Source organism: Pseudonaja textilis, chromosome 6, assembly GCF_049901715.1.
Source record: "Pseudonaja textilis isolate UNSWEBS1 chromosome 6, rPseTex1.2, whole genome shotgun sequence".
Taxonomy (NCBI): domain Eukaryota; kingdom Metazoa; phylum Chordata; class Lepidosauria; order Squamata; family Elapidae; genus Pseudonaja; species Pseudonaja textilis.
Genome location: NC_141995.1, coordinates 24,839,181 through 24,855,445, shown reverse-complemented (window position 1 = coordinate 24,855,445; position 16,265 = coordinate 24,839,181).

Genomic DNA, 16,265 nt, shown 5'->3' with positions numbered 1-16,265 from the left:
TAGTATTTTCTGGTTCTCCAAACTACTCAAAATTTCTGCTATGGTTCTCCAGAACTGGTCAGAACCTGCTGAATACCACCTCTGCTTCAAACTAAACTAAATCAGCTAGCAGTACTTGAACACATTTGTAAATGGATCATAAGCTTCCTAACAGACAGAAAGCAGCAGGTGAAGCTAGGCAGACTCATATCTGATACAGGGGCCCTCCAAGGCTGTGTGCTTTCTCCACTTCTCTTCCCCCTATATATGCATCTCAAACGATCCATCTGTTAAAATACTGAAGTTTGCAGATGATGCAACAGTGATTGGTCTCATTCAAGACAACGACACAACCGTATACACACGAGAGGCTGTACAACTTTCCTCGTGGTGTAACCAGAATAATCTGGAACTGAACACACTCAAAACCGTAGAAATGGTGGTAGACTTTAGGAGAAACCCTAAAACCCTAAAACTACCACCTCTTACAATACTAGACAACACAGTATCAACAGACCTTCGAATGTTTAGGTTCTATCATATCACAAGACTTAAAATGGACACCTAACATCAAAAACGTCATCAAAAAAGCACAACAAAGAATGTTCTTTTTGCACGAAATCAGAAAGCTCAAACTGCCCAAGAAGCTGCTGATCCAGTTCTATAGAGGAATCATCTGTACTTCTATAATTGTCTGGTTTGGTTCTGCAACCCAACAAGACAGACACAGACTTCAGAGGGTAATTAGGACTGCAGAAAAAATAATTACTACCAACCTGCCTTCCATGGAGGACCTGTATATGAGTCAAAAAGAGGGCTATGAAAATATTTACAGACCCTTCACATCCTGGACATAAACTGTTTCAACTCCTACTCTCAAAACAATGCTATAGAGCACTGCACACCAGAACAACTAGGCACAAGGACAATTTTTCCCCAAACACTATCACTCTGCTAAACAAATAATCCCCTCAACGCTATCCAACTATTTACTAAGCCTGCATAACTATTACTATTAATCTTCTTATCACTCCTTATCACCCATCCCTTCCTACTTGTGACTGTATGACTGTAACTTTGTCGCTTGTATCCTTACAATTTATATTAACTGTTTCCTAGTACGATTTGATTGCTTATTGAACCCTATGACTATCATTGCTGTACCTTATGATTCTTGACTCTTGACAAATGTATCTTTTCTTTTATGTATGCTGAGAGCATTTGCACCAAGACAAATTCCTTTTGTGTCCAATCACACTTGGCCAATAAAGAATTCTATTCTATTCTATTCTATTCTATTCTATTCTATTCTATTCTACCATGACCTGGACGACTAAGAATCTCCCTAGCAACATTCCAAATGCATTATTGTAACCCTACTTATCTATAATAGAATATTTCAGCAAATTGTTCTCCATCAAGTACACATGGAGAAGTACACAAAACTGTCTGCTGGATGAGACTGTGATAATGGCACATATTTGCATTTGTTTAATAGAGCTTCCAGTATCTGGGGGAGTATCTCAAATCTACCAAATGCCTCAAGGTACTCCAATTTATCCTTTTATCTTTGATTTTCCATGCAGATGTGGAAAAACACATGGAGTTGGAGAACTCCCTAGGAACTTCACAGCTGCAGAGACTTAAATGACTAACATCAGCGTAAACTTTATGTTTAGACACTTCCTCCCTTTGGTTAAAAAAAAAAAACAATAAAGGACACACTCCAACAGGAAGCTTCATTTAAACATTTGCATGTTATTACTTTTGCATGGCTTCTATTCATAGCAATATAGTTTGTGCAGGATAATTTTTAATAGACAATACAAATACAAACAATGTATTAATGATATTGATTTGTAATAACTAATAAAAAGTAATAGTTCATTATAAACATATGATAACAGTATTAATAAGGGGACAATATTTCCAGCACAGGAAGATTTCAATTGTTGATTTTATTATTTGCTTCTCCTATGGCCTGCTCCTTTTGTTTTAGAGAAATCTCATGTTTCTCTTCGGTCCCATCCTTCTTGATTCCATTTTATTTTTCTATTTCTTTTATATCTACATCTGTTGAACACCCGATTAGGCAAGCGTGAGTTAGAGCAGGGGTCTCCAACCTTGGCAGAATTCTGGAAGTTGAAGTCCACCAGGCTAAGTTGCTAAGGTTTGGGCACCCCTGATTTAGAACATTAGCAGCAAGGGAAAAAAAGCACTTTTTTCATGCAGAACCAGTTAATATTCCAGACAAAAACAAAAATGCTCAAACACAAGTGCCATGTCCTATAGCGTTTCTGATTTGAGAAACAGGTAGAATGTTTCTCTTTTTAAAATATACTAAATAGATGGGTTTGCTTGTTGTTCTAGGACAGGCTTAGTATGGTTTGTTATAGTATGTGAGCCCAGACAATGTGGTTTATAAATAATGGTAAAGGGATATCTGTGTGTAATCCAACTGATTATAACATATTATCAAGTAGTATCTCCTTATAGAACTCCCAATCTTGAATTAAGTATTGCTAGTTTTAATCCTCATCTACAGACTTCTTAGAAACAGCTACAAATTTTAGACGACACTCATAACATATAGATACTAAACACATAGTGTTTTGAATCTCTGGATCACTCCTCTGCATTCTTTTGTGTTAATGTTATGCAGCACAAAATGATAAGGAATGTTGTGGTTTCTTACCACAGAACCACTTCCTGAAACCAGATACCCTTTTAATTCCTTAGGTGAGTAAATAGAAGATCTTCAAGGGTCATGTCTGAGAAGAATACCAAAAGATGTCCTATCATCCTACCACATGCACCCACCCCATCCCAACTGTATACACACACATATATATTTATATCAGTTTTTACAGGCTTTGCACTGTGTATGTTAACTGTCATAATTTTGAGCTTTACATTATTTGAAGATTATCTCATTAGATATTTCAAGCATCCTTGAACGAGGTGCAGCAGCTTTCCACATATTTTGGGAGACACAGATGACGTTCAACTATTATATTAAATATACTATATTGTTGAAATTATATGTTCAACAGGTATATAATTCACAGTAGAATAAAAGTCTTGCACTGATGTTAGAAAATTAAAACACCCCCCTTTGACCCCTCCCTTTTTTAACCAGGTCATACAACCACCTCAACTATCCTGATCTACCAGGAATCTCAAATAAAGATACAGAGAAACTGCTTAAACTTTTTCCAAGTTTGCATTTGACAATTGGGCTGCAATTGATTAAGCACCCCTCTCCAGGAAATCAACTGACACCAGCAAATGATGCCATATCCTTCATAAAATTTCACACCATCGGACAAAGAATGGACCTTCTTGTCCCAGACTTCAGACATCCCCAGGGCAGAAACACCTCAGTTTGCATATCTAACATATTTCATATCAAAGTTCATTACTTCAAGAACTACCACTCTCAGTGATTTAATTTTGTAGTCTGTCTTTCTTCAACTCAGATTGTGCATTTGAGGTTTTGCTGTCAAAACAAATCTTCCCTCCTTCAGAGCTGTCCCATGCTCATTTACCCAGCCAGAGAATAGACTAGAATTTTCTTCTAACATTGGTTCAACAGTTTTTGCTGCATGGAAGAGAATATTAGTATTGTCCCTGTGGCTGCAACTAAGTTAAACTGTTTCTTCTTGTCAAGAAGAGAGAAACATCCAAAAAAAAGAGAGAATTGACTGATTAGAACAGCTGATAACTGACAGTGGGGGGAAAAGGGAATAGCCAATTGTGCTTCAGAAAAAGGATTGGGTTAAAAAAAGCAAACAAAAAAAAACCTATCAGTTATCATGGAGAGAAAAGACAATACCTGTAGTAGCTTAGCAAAGAACCTGCATGAAGGAGAAGCAATGAGATAGATTATTTTTCCTTTTGTAACAGTTCTATTGTCTTTATAGACATTTTTGTAACTGCAACCTTGGGTTCACACACTAAAACTATTTTAGTCATTTGGCTCAAATGCCCATTGAAATTACTCCTCTGAGTATCATGCTGTAAGTTTCCCATCATTATCAGAAGCATGAAATTAAAAACAGAAACCATTTCCTGTTTTTCCAAGGATGTGAAAACCCTCTAACTAAAAATGGCAGCCTGTCTTGGAAGAAGGAAACTGCTTGCACCAAACAGACATTTTTAAGAACTTTTGGTGAGCTTTTGGTTGGGAAGAGCTTCCTGGAAGAAGAGATAAGAATGTGAGACGGGGAAGGTATGGCTCTCTCACTTAGAAATTCTTCTTCTCCAGCCCTAAATCAATATGGCTGACATTAGGGATGGGTGAACTAGGCAACTAGAATGAAAAAAAAAGAAACATTCCCAAACCCTGCCCCTGGGTCCCAGTTACAAAGTTTACTTTTCATTGAATAGTTTCAAATATTTTCCGATTTCTATTTTGATTCTAAACAGAAATGAACAAAACATGCCTTTCCTTTAAAATATTACCACTCACAATTTCTTTCATTCATTCAATTTCTATAGTTGCCCTATATAAAAAGGAAGGCAAGAAGGCTGCAAGCTTTGTTACCAGAGTCTCCAAACTTAGAGAAGGGATCCATAAGTCCTCATTTCCTAAAATTATTACTGCTAAAAACTGATTGAACAATTTTCTATTTTAATGAGAACAAATATGTGACAACTGAGGTGTAACCTTAATATAGATTTTTCGAAGGGAGGGAGTATAATCTGAAAGCAAACCCAATTTTGCTTTTTTTATAATTGCTCACTAGGACATTCATCCTTTCAAAACAAGAGTTTGGCATGAGAAACAGAAAATCCCATAAAACATCAAGAATTTGCTTCCATTACAATCATGTTAAACATGCTGCTATTTCCCCTTACATTCACCAAACATACTTATAAGAGAGAAAAAGTCACTAATGTTTGAGGAGTGTGAGTCACCTTTCTCTCATATACAGTCTTTACCTTCAGTTTCAGAGTAGTTACAAAACAGCAGGATCCATTTCTCTTAATTCATTTGGTTTGTTCCTAGTGCTTTAACTTCAGTTTCAAGCAGCTGGTTGCTATTAGAATGGGGCCAACTGCAGATTTTGATTTCTCTTAGGATTGCAGGGAACTCAAGAGATCAAGAAAAAGCATTTCTATCTAGATCATAGGCCAAAGAACCATGAACTTGTTCAATGAAGTTAAAAAGCTACAGATTGATTTTCTGTTCAACAACAACTCCATACCATACCTACAAAATTTCATGTGGCAAGCACTTTGAAACTAAAAAGAGTTTCCATAACAGCTCACACTATGCTCAAAGATGAATTGCTTCTAATGTGGGATAGAGGTAAAGAAGAATTATATCAGGCTAGCCCTTGTATCAGATTAGAGATAGAGAACTTCATAATGTTTTGGACTTCCATTATATCTGATTGCTGATCACAGTTGGCTGATGGGTCATGGGAAGTGAAAATCGGCTGAAGGCCAGAGGAGAGCAAGTTTTGTTAGCTCTGGCTCATAGATATTGCAAGTCAATGTCCACAAGCCATTATCTTTACATAACATACTTTCCCTGCAAAATCTATTTACTTGTTATAAGAATTGGCAATAGTTTAGATTTTAATAACTAGTTGTAAGGAGATGTCAGCAACCAAACTTTGAGTAGTCTGAGATTGCAAAAACCACAACAACTCCTTCCTATTGATTTTCCATGGCAGCTATTGCATATCCATTTATAAATAGCTGCATTCATTTGTATTGAGTTTGCTGATAGAGGCTTAATACCATAACAATACATAGGCAAAACGGATAGGAAGAATAGCAATTGGCCCTAGGAGTTTAACAAAGAGAAAATGTCAGTGGTTTTTCTTTTTGATAACAGCCCTTTGCCATCATCAAGTCATAAGAGCTATGTTAGTAAAAGATAATTTTCTGTTATAAATGGTAGCATGGCTGCTAGGAAACCCATTGACCTATCTTTGATTTGATTGTAACACTCAAATCAGTACTTCTTCTGCTAACAGAAAAAAAATAAGAACTTGGGCGTTCATGTCTGAATTTGCTCTTCTAAGAAAAGCAAACAGGAAGATCAGAAATTATAAGTAAAAATTCAAATAATAGCCTGCATGCTTTGTCTTGTAGCTCAACTTCTGGTACATATTGCATTTCTCTCTCTATGAATTTCAAAAGGAGAGAACCCAGATAATTAGGATAAATACTTGGCATCCAAATCCCCTGCTCTAAAGGATATAAACTCTGCAATGATGCTCTGACCTCTCACTGGGAGGTCAAGAGGTAGCATTTAGTAGTATGTTGAAAGATGTAGCATTTAGTAGTATATTGATATGCTAATGAACTAGTTAAGAACTTTTGTGTAGCTTGAGAAACAACCAGCTGTGAAACTAAATAAAATTAAAGTAACCCATTCTGATATTTATTTACTAATGAAATTGAATAGCAAATATGACAACATTTAACATAATCATTTAGAAGTAATATTTAATTATTGTTTGGTTCTCTGAAGCAAAGGATAAGAGTGCTTGGAGAATTGATTTCAAAAGATCTTAGCATGCTTTTAAGAAAACCTGACTGTTTCTGCATAGTAGCCTTCTTCAACTTAGGATCCTCCAGTCCAAACAGCTAGATGTCAGTTTCCATAATGTCCCAATAAGTGGGATTTATAGGAGTTGGTCCAATATTCTGAAGAGCACTGGTTAAGGTTCATTTTTAGATAGTCAAAAGTACATTCCATTCTCAAAATGGATTGTCACAAATTTGTAAACTTTTTTTTTTCAGATTGATATTGGGCCTGGCATAAGATTTCCACAGCTCCTTCATAGTGGTGTTGTATTATATAAAAAACAAACCCATGATGTTAAAGCTAAAATTATGAGCTAGTCAAGATGATTAGGAGACCCTCATTGCACAAATTCCTATTTGTTCTCAAGATTTCTCTTTTCATTTCAAAGTCAGTTGATACTTATGCATTTGAAAAACAATCTCTGGCTCTTATTTGTGATACATGAATTCATTCATATTGATTTATTCATATGATTTCCACAAGCAAATAAAGCCTCTAACACACTGGCCTAAATTCTGCATGTGGGATAGGCCTATTAGTTTCAGGACTGAAATAATGCCTAAAGTCAATGCAGCATAATGAGTTCAGCAAGTGAATCATGGCCACCTTCATTTCCTGCACTACTCATGCCTACCCTTCAGTATTTCCCATCTAGCTACCAACCAGACTTGCTCTGCTACTCAACTGCAGACTTCTTAACTATATAAATACAAGCAACAAGTTTGAATTGTACTCCTTCTGTAGATTATTCTGACTAATAGGTATTACGATTGAATTTAATGAGGATTTAGAGACTACTCATGTTCTGTATAATTCTGTGATATGTATGTCTGCCTCCAGGTAGCTTACTATGTGTAGCCTATTGATTCAACAGATGTTAGACATGCTACAAATAACATTCACTCATAAAATCAGTATATACTGTGCCTACATATGCTCAAACTTTTAAGTCTCTGCTTTTTATTTCTAAGTTGTTTTGATGATAAACTTTTGGCAATTATGGATAGGATAGGATAGAACAGAATAGGAATAGGAATAGAACAGTTGGAAGGGACCTTGGAAGTCTTCTAGTCCAATCCCTTGCTTAGACAGGAAACTCTACACCATTTCAGACAAATAGTTATCCAATCTCTTCTTAAAAACTTTCAGTATTGGCACATTCACAACTTCTGGAGGCAAGTTGTTCCACTGATTGTTCGGCCAGGAAATTTCTCCTTAGTTTTATGTCATTTCTCCCCTTAATTAGTTTCCATCCATTGCTTCTTGTCTGCCCTAGGAGCTTTCAAGTGTTGCTGCATACAATAACTTTCAATACTAGGGTACTATCGTTTTCACTTTGGGAGGTTACTAAGGAAATATTAATGCTACTTCTAATGCAAGGGAAGTCAAACCAGGGGATTTTCTGTAGATATCGCTCAAATTCACTAAAAGTGATTGAAATTGATTAGAAGAGTCTAAAGTGACTTCTATAAGATTTTTTATGAAATTGACTAGAATTTCACAGAGTCAAGGAACAGGAGAACATTTGATTTATTTTTAAAAGAAGCTATCAAATGAGCAGGTGTTCAAATGTGCATACTCGCAAATGAGCATTGAATTAAAATAACATATAAAATATATACAACAATGGCATCTCTGCTTTTTAAAAAATTCCGTAGACCAATAAGCTACCTGGTGGCAAGGAATTAGCCTCAAACTGTATTTATATTATGCACACAATGGATATTTCATCATCCTGTTAACTATGCACCTACTAAGCAGCAACTATACTGTGAGAAATGCTGCAATTCTGTTTCCTTATAAATGAAAGGGACTCCTGGTCTGTTCTCTTACAATTGTCTCTCACAGTCGGAAAAGGTAAAACTACATGCTCTTTGGATCTTAATTACAGGACCATAGGAAGGCAAATCATCACCATACTTTGAGAAGTCCAGATAGTAGCCATTATCCAGTATTCATTAGATTGTGCCCTCATGGGTTGGATGCCAGTATTTTCAGAACAACATTGGCCAATATCCTGGCAACAAATGCCTTGAGGTGGGGATACACAATCAGGCCTAAAACACAGCTCTTAACATATTGCGCAAATTATCTATCCTTGCCTCTCTGAATTATAGAGTGCAGTGCTGTGATTCTTTCACAGCTCTGTGCTGTGGTGGGACTTCAGCTGTTTTTAAAAACAAGAAGGATCAGTCTAAGTTGGCCTTATGTGACTGAGAGAAGACACTGGGACTGATAAGGTGATCTGGTGCTGAAATAAACTGAAGAAATGAAAAGGAGGTCTTAATAAAATGTTTCATCATTGAACTGGAAAAGAATTTTGCCAATAGTGAGAAGAGGTTTGCTGTTTGAAACTGAATCCACATTCCCTACTTACTTTGTTCACACTATATCTAGATTTTTAACAAGTTGTGTAAGAATGAACATTTCAGGATGCATGAAATCAGGAGCGCAGTTTTCTCCAGAAGAACAACGGGAAGCAGATTTCTCTCAAGACCATCTGTCTTCAAGTACCTGCCAAAACCCCATTGCCTCAGGACAGATAGCTAGACAACCCACATTTTAACTTCTACTTAAAGTTTGGCTGCATCAAAGTTTGATACAAAGCCAAGGAGCCCTCTAAAGAGTAGGCACCTAGTCAGAGTAAAATGAGTCAATGTGGGTGGGCAAGCTGTTTATATTGGCAGAGAACTGGTTCCCATATGCCCGTTGCTGGATACATTTATAACTTGGGGTGGGGGAGAAATCACCATTATAAGTGACAAGTCAAAGGTATAGAATATGCAGTGTTATACAATAGACACTAGAGACAGAGGAATATAAACTAGTCTCTTAGTTTCCTGTGAAACAAAAAAAATGTTAACATTTTTCTGCATGGTATATAGATTAAAACTTTGCACACAAAGTTACCTTACAGCAGAGGTGAAGTTTATAATGTTTGGCTTTGGTCTTAATACTCTTGCAGAATGCTCCTCTTGCACAGGGGTTATGCATTTAGAACACACCCTAATTTATGCTTTCTTTCCCATCAATTCATATTTCCTACCTTATTTATGCAAAAAGAAAAGAAAATCGTCTCTTTGCTAACAAACAAAAAAAATCCCAAACATGTGATTTTGTTTGAAATTTATTAACGAGGAGGCCAGCAAGAAATCAGAAGACTGTCCCACTCCCACTGCTTTTTCTGCCCACCCATGGTCCTTCTGTTTCTCTGTTTCAGTCAGGAAATCTCTCTGAAATGAAGAGCCAATGGACTATGGTTGTCTAATATTAAGCTAAAACCAAACAAACCATTTGAGGGTAAGTGCAGTTTGAAAACCCAATAATTATCAGACCCTTTAACTGGGATTTGGTAGGATGATGTAATTATTTGGATAGCCCTTTTTATGCCATTTATCCCAAGGATCTGATCACAATATTCTATATTTACTTTTTCTGTTTTTCTTTCTGCATACCATCTGTTTCAGTTAACCTTAATATCAGATTGTACAGAAAAGTGTCCAGGGAAGTTGCACAGGATACTATTAGCAATAATTTCTGCCTTAGTATGCTAGTAACATGTCAGAATAATTTCTGTCTGTTGCTAGATATGTCTATAGCTACTATGGTTTATTAATGAGATATAATTAGAAGGGATTGTGTTATGTGGGAAAGTACATGTAGAGATGTACAGATTGGACTAGCCTTTTAAATTTGTCACCAAAGAGTGAAAGCAGAAAATGCCCAATGACTACTAAGAGAAAAACTTTATTTTTGGTGCTTGCCATATGTCAAAATGCATTTTAATATATGACTTTGCAGTTTTTAATTAGATGTAAGTAGGACAGATCTCATAAGAAATGGGAGAGTGTAATTAATGAGTCAAACTAGGTTTATAATACGGATGTCTTCCAAGTGAATAGAAGACCATGTTAATCCAGTTATGTAAATAACTTTACATACAAAACTTACAAAGACATAATTTATTTTTATAGGCTCTCTGCAAAATTCTGGGCAATGTCATTGAGATTCTCACTCTATTTCAATTTAAATTCTATAGCAGTCTTACCATTCTGAATCAGATGAAGCTGATCATCCAAGCCTATATCTTTTAATATCTTTTGTTAGTAAGGAAAAGTGCTGCCAGATTCCTGGTTTCCAAATTAAGGTGTGAACTACAAGGAAAACAGGATTTTGATTTGGTTTACATATCACATCAAATTTAGGTCTACCAAATATGGGCTGCAAAAATCTGGACAATTACCGGTACTAGATGAAAGCAAAGAATTAGAATTTTCTGTCATTGAACTATAATAGGGAGAATCACATCAAAACCTCATTTAGTCATGAAAACGACTGCATCACTTTGGGCAAATCATTGTATCACACTGTAAAAGATTTAATCAATATAACGACTACAAGGGATGGATTATACATTTTTATCTGAATCTCATCAGTGGATGAAGACAAAATGAGTATGCAAGTCAAGCAAAAAGCGATTTTGGCACCAGACTCCAGGGCTGGTGCTTTGGTGCTGTGTTTTCACAGTGTCTGTCACTCTTCTCCAGATGAACTGATTAACTCTTAACATACTTCCTGGTTTCTCAACTCTATTCTGCTCACAGCATGATTCCTTAACTTATCATTTCACCATAATTTTAAAAGTGAACAGAATATTTTTCCCTCACTGCAGAAATACCATACAATGAGCATGGGTGGAGCACTCATTAAGAGCTGATTTTTGCACCCCCCGTTGATCAGCTGAGAGAGGGTTAACCAGCCTTTGAGCTCCCAAATATGTTAAATATAAAATATATTTTCTAGAATTTGGATTTGGTGAATGTTAGCTTAAATATGCTGTCATTATTTCATAAGAATTCCCTTGCACTTTATATCCATGCTCAGGGCTGATCAGGTATAATGCAAAGCCTTGAGAATTCTGGTATAGCATCATGGTTGCATACTGCTATTCCAATAGCTCTGGCTTGATTCCCTAGACCAGTAGAAACTATGCAAAATATGAAAATATTTTCCGTTGTTGTTTTAGTGTAAGACCCAAAGTAGGGCATCTGAATTTTGTTCTGATTTACCAAATCATAAAATTTGAGGTACTGGATAAATATACAATTAACACTGCACACTTTGAAAATGGTGGTCAGAGAAAGTTTTTGATATGTTATTACTATCCCCAGTGTCAACAAGGAAATTATAAGTATGTTTGTAATGGTTCTTATTTACTTATACAAGTCTATATTGCTCCCCATTTTAAACAAAAGCACAGTTTTACAGTATGAGCCATAAGGACTATTTAAATATGGAAATAATGATCAAAGTAAAAGCTCAAACAACAATATGAATCATCACTACAGAAAGAGTGGTGGGAATAATGCCAATATTGCTAACTCAAAGGTTGTGCCTCATTACAGAAGACAATCTATCTCTTTTTTAACATAGAGGCAAACCCAGGTATTTTTGTCCATCATGTTTGGATTTTTCTTATCATCTTTTCCCTTTTCCATAGAAAAACAGCATGGTGAGATAAGAAGCCGAACTTTTTAATAGTTACATAAGCATTACTATATTAGTTTCTGAAAACAATTAGTGATGTGACAGGGAGATTATTTGTGAATTCAAACTGAAGCAATGAAATCACTTTTTCTGAGCTTGACCTTCCTCAACATTAAATGAAAGCAAAATTGCTTCTCTTGGTCTCTACAATGCCTCAGTTCTGCCCAGAGACCAGTGTCCCATTCTTCTAATATTTTAAGGCTCCAACATAAAATAATACCATATTTCCACGTATACAAAGAAATATAAAATATAATCTGAAGAATAGGGGACAGGGAATTGCTTAAGAGAGTTAAAGAGACAAATGCCAAAGTAGGCCATTATATATTCACAAAAGTAAAGCACAACATATACTCTCAAGTAAGCGAATATACGTTTATTTATACGCACAACTGAATACTTAGAAATAGTTACTCAAAATAGAAATATAAACCACCACCCCCATAGTGTGAGATTATGAACAGAAGTTCTGTGTACCTGCATAATTTGTAGTTCAGGTCCTGTTGATGGGCAACTTTGTTTTCTCTCCGTTCTTTTGTGGCAGGCTAAACCAGATGTGGACATAGTAGCAATTCCAACAGAATAGGGCATGATAGTTTGTTCTAAGGAAATACGAGGCGGACAGATAAGCCCTGATCCTTAAGGAGTTCTGATCTTGAGCTGCAGGAGCTTCTCCCTCCATTCTGGATGAAAGTAGAATCCCTGCCCACTCCCAAGGAATACAGGTTCACACCAGAGGTGGTATTCAGCAGGTTCTGACCAGTTCTGGAGAACCAGTAGTCAGGGGTGGGATTCAACCGGTGTTACTACCGGTTCAGTGATTACGTTTTGCACGTGTGTGTAATACACCTTAAGCTGTGCCATTCGGACAGCTGATAAGCCCTGTGTGTGGGTGTGCAGTGTTTGAAAAACCATTTTTTAAACTGCTTTTTCAACCTCAGCTGTGCCGTGCAAAGCTGCTGAGGTTGAAAAAGCAGGAAATAAAGGTCAGGTAACAGCCTGGGCGGGTGGGTGAGCCAAACAGCAACAGACACAGAACTGGTTTGGTGTCTGCTGCTCTTCAAAGCTACTGGTTCTATAGAGCTGGGCAGAACTGGTAGCATCCCACCCCTGCCGGTAGTGGAAATTTTGAGTAGTTCGGAGAACTGGCAAATACCATCTGACTGGCCCCGCCCTCATCTATTCTCTGCCTCCTGAGTCCCAGCTGATTGGCTGGGTCTTCTTTTGTTGCCCTGCATAGAAGAAGGGAGCTGGAAAGCAGGTTAGTGGGGTGGGGAGGGAATGGGATTTTGCAGTAACCTCCCCCCAGGAATGGGGAGGGAATGGGGATTTTACAGCATCCTTCCCCTGACACACCCATCAAGCCATGCCCATAGAACCGGTAGTAAAAAAATTTGAATCCCATCACTGGTTCACACGGACAGTAACATTTCAGATAAAGCTCAGCTAAATAGAGGTGACCTCTGAATATTAGTCCATTAAGAAAGCAGCTAGCACTGAAAAAGCAGAACAGAATAACAGAGTTGGAAGAGACCTTGGAGGTCTTCTAATCCTCCTGCTTAGGCAGGAAACCTTATACCATTTCAGACAAATGATTGTCCAATCTCTTCTTTAAAACTTCCAGTATTGGAGCATCCACAACTTCTGGAGGCAAGTCATTCCACCGATTAATTGTTCTAACTGTCAGGAAATTTCTCCTTAGTTCTAGGTTGCTTCTCTTGAGAGAAAGTAACGCATATTTTCTTGAAGCTGGCACAGCTTTTCCAACAGAGAATTTTCCTCTATGAACAGGGAAAGCTTCATAGCTTCAAAGCTTTTCTTAATCATCCTAAATATTGATTTTAAATAACCATGGGGAAAAAAACACAAAATGGCACTAGCAATCTTTATTCGATACAACTGGGTTCCATTTATAAAGTTTACCATTAGACTAATCTTCCAAATAAAGGAAAAAAAATATCTTTTGATGATAAACAGTAAAACTTTTTTTTTTTATCATTCCAATTTTATATCCCTACTTTGATGTTCAGTATTCACATTAGTGTAATACTTGGTTTAAGAAATCACAATTGGTGGATTCATGCAACATGTCAAGGTAAATCCAAATAAATCACACTGTAGTTTAGTGCACTATGAAGTAGACAAGTAACCAAATTCATCTACTGTATTGTATCAAATGGGAATGTGGTTTAGTTGATTTGGCTTAAGATATTGTGAGCCAACTAATTGTGTTTGACTTAATAAAACATGATTTTAAAAGTCTTGTAATCTGTTTCCTAGTTAATAAACTTTACCAAAGCGTGGAAATCTAATATGTTTGGCAAATTGGGCCAATACTGAGCAAGATGATACGTCTCATGTATGGAACAAAAGCTACGGTAATTTATCTTCATACCTACAAATCCTTCCAAACTGATAAACATACATTAAAATAGGTGTCTAGCGTGGCTTTTTGAGAATAGTATAAAACCATTATATACAATTTCAAGGACATATTATCTTCTTGAATGACTCTAGTAATATAATATTTATAAATATACTGTTGTATATTGGGACAAATCCTTTTATTATTTTGTATCCTTTTCGTAAATGTTTGTATTGGATTTTATTGTCTTCAGTTTTTCTTTCCTATCAGAAATATATGTTAATTACACAATTTCCCGACAATGGTTTCTCCTTAAGGCTGCATGACTATTTGTTTTTAATTATTTTCTGAGATTCTTTGCCTTTCCTTACATAATGGAAAGTATGTAACTGAATGTAAGAAATGATTCATAATATACTAAGTTATGACACAGGAGCTCCAAATTTGCACCTTTCCTAAGCCAGGAAAAGTAAATTCTTACTCAGAACTCTTGATTTCATATCTTTTTTTTTTATCTCCCAGAGTTGTTGCAATATTGCATAGTAAAAACAGCAAAATATTTTTAGACAATAAAAACTATTATTAATTTTGCAGATTGTCAACACCAGTCCAGTTGCCTCTTTAAAAAGCACCTTTGGGATTTTATCTGTTACATTTCAGTGGTCCTTTTAAAAATTCTGTCTTAATATTTTACAGTACATATAATGTTGGTAATTATTTCAAAAATAGGATTAAAAATAATGCAAACCTGTAGACTCGCCTTTCTTCAATATTTGGGACTGCAATTGCCTACATTCCCAGGTTTTACTCATATTGGCTGTATTTCTCATTTAGGAGATCAAGCACCATGCCTATGCTTGTCAGCCAAACCATTTGAGGACAAGAATTTAATATTTTTTTCAAAAGAGTTTGAGATTTGGTTTCAGGAATCACCACTATTTGCCTAATATTTTGGCAACTTAGAATAGACTTTAGTAGGACTTGACATATTGCTTAATCTGTCATTTGACGCACCTACCTATATTTGCACAGCTTTGCTCCTTGCCCATCGACATTAAGGAGATCAGTTGGTAGTAGTTTTCATGCTGCCAGGTGGTGCTTGGTAGGAGGGAAAAATGTCAGGGAATCCATCACGTCTATAACATTGCTTGGATTAAAATTGTGACGATAGTACCAGATTCAATTATTAAGGCACAATAGTATCCACCATCAAGCAGCAAATGTTAAGGTTCAAAAACTTGTGGATTGCATTTTAATGTAGCCATCTAGCTGTCTGTAGGATAAAAATACACATTAGGAAAAACAAACCCTACAGAGATGGATGAAATGTTGGATAGCAGGAGTATTAAAGAAAAGTTTGTAGAAAAGATGAAATTATTCTTTGCATGTCCTTGAAGGTTGAGCAAATACTGGGAAGGAAGATGGATTTCGTAATTTGTTGTTAATTACAAACTATTATAGAGAAAGTCTTTTTTCTATAATTCTTTCTCACTTCTTAATACCAGCTCTCTATTAAGGAGAACGGAGGTTTAAAAACAGAGCTCAGCAGCCTTTTCAATGCTGCTGCTCTGCCTGTCCCTTAAGATTGAATAAATTATTCTGTAATATTGTTCTCATCCCATGCCAAATTCAGTCCATTTTTAAACTGGCTTTTTTTTTTTGCCTGCTTCTACCACGATACCAAATTCCAATCTGTTCTGTTTTCAAAGAATTATCCTGCTGCCAGATGGCTGGACAAAATCCTAAATCCCTACATAATGTATTTCAAAAATGCCACTGAGTTGGAATTAATTAAGAAATGTGGGAAGATCTAGAAAATTAGGGAAA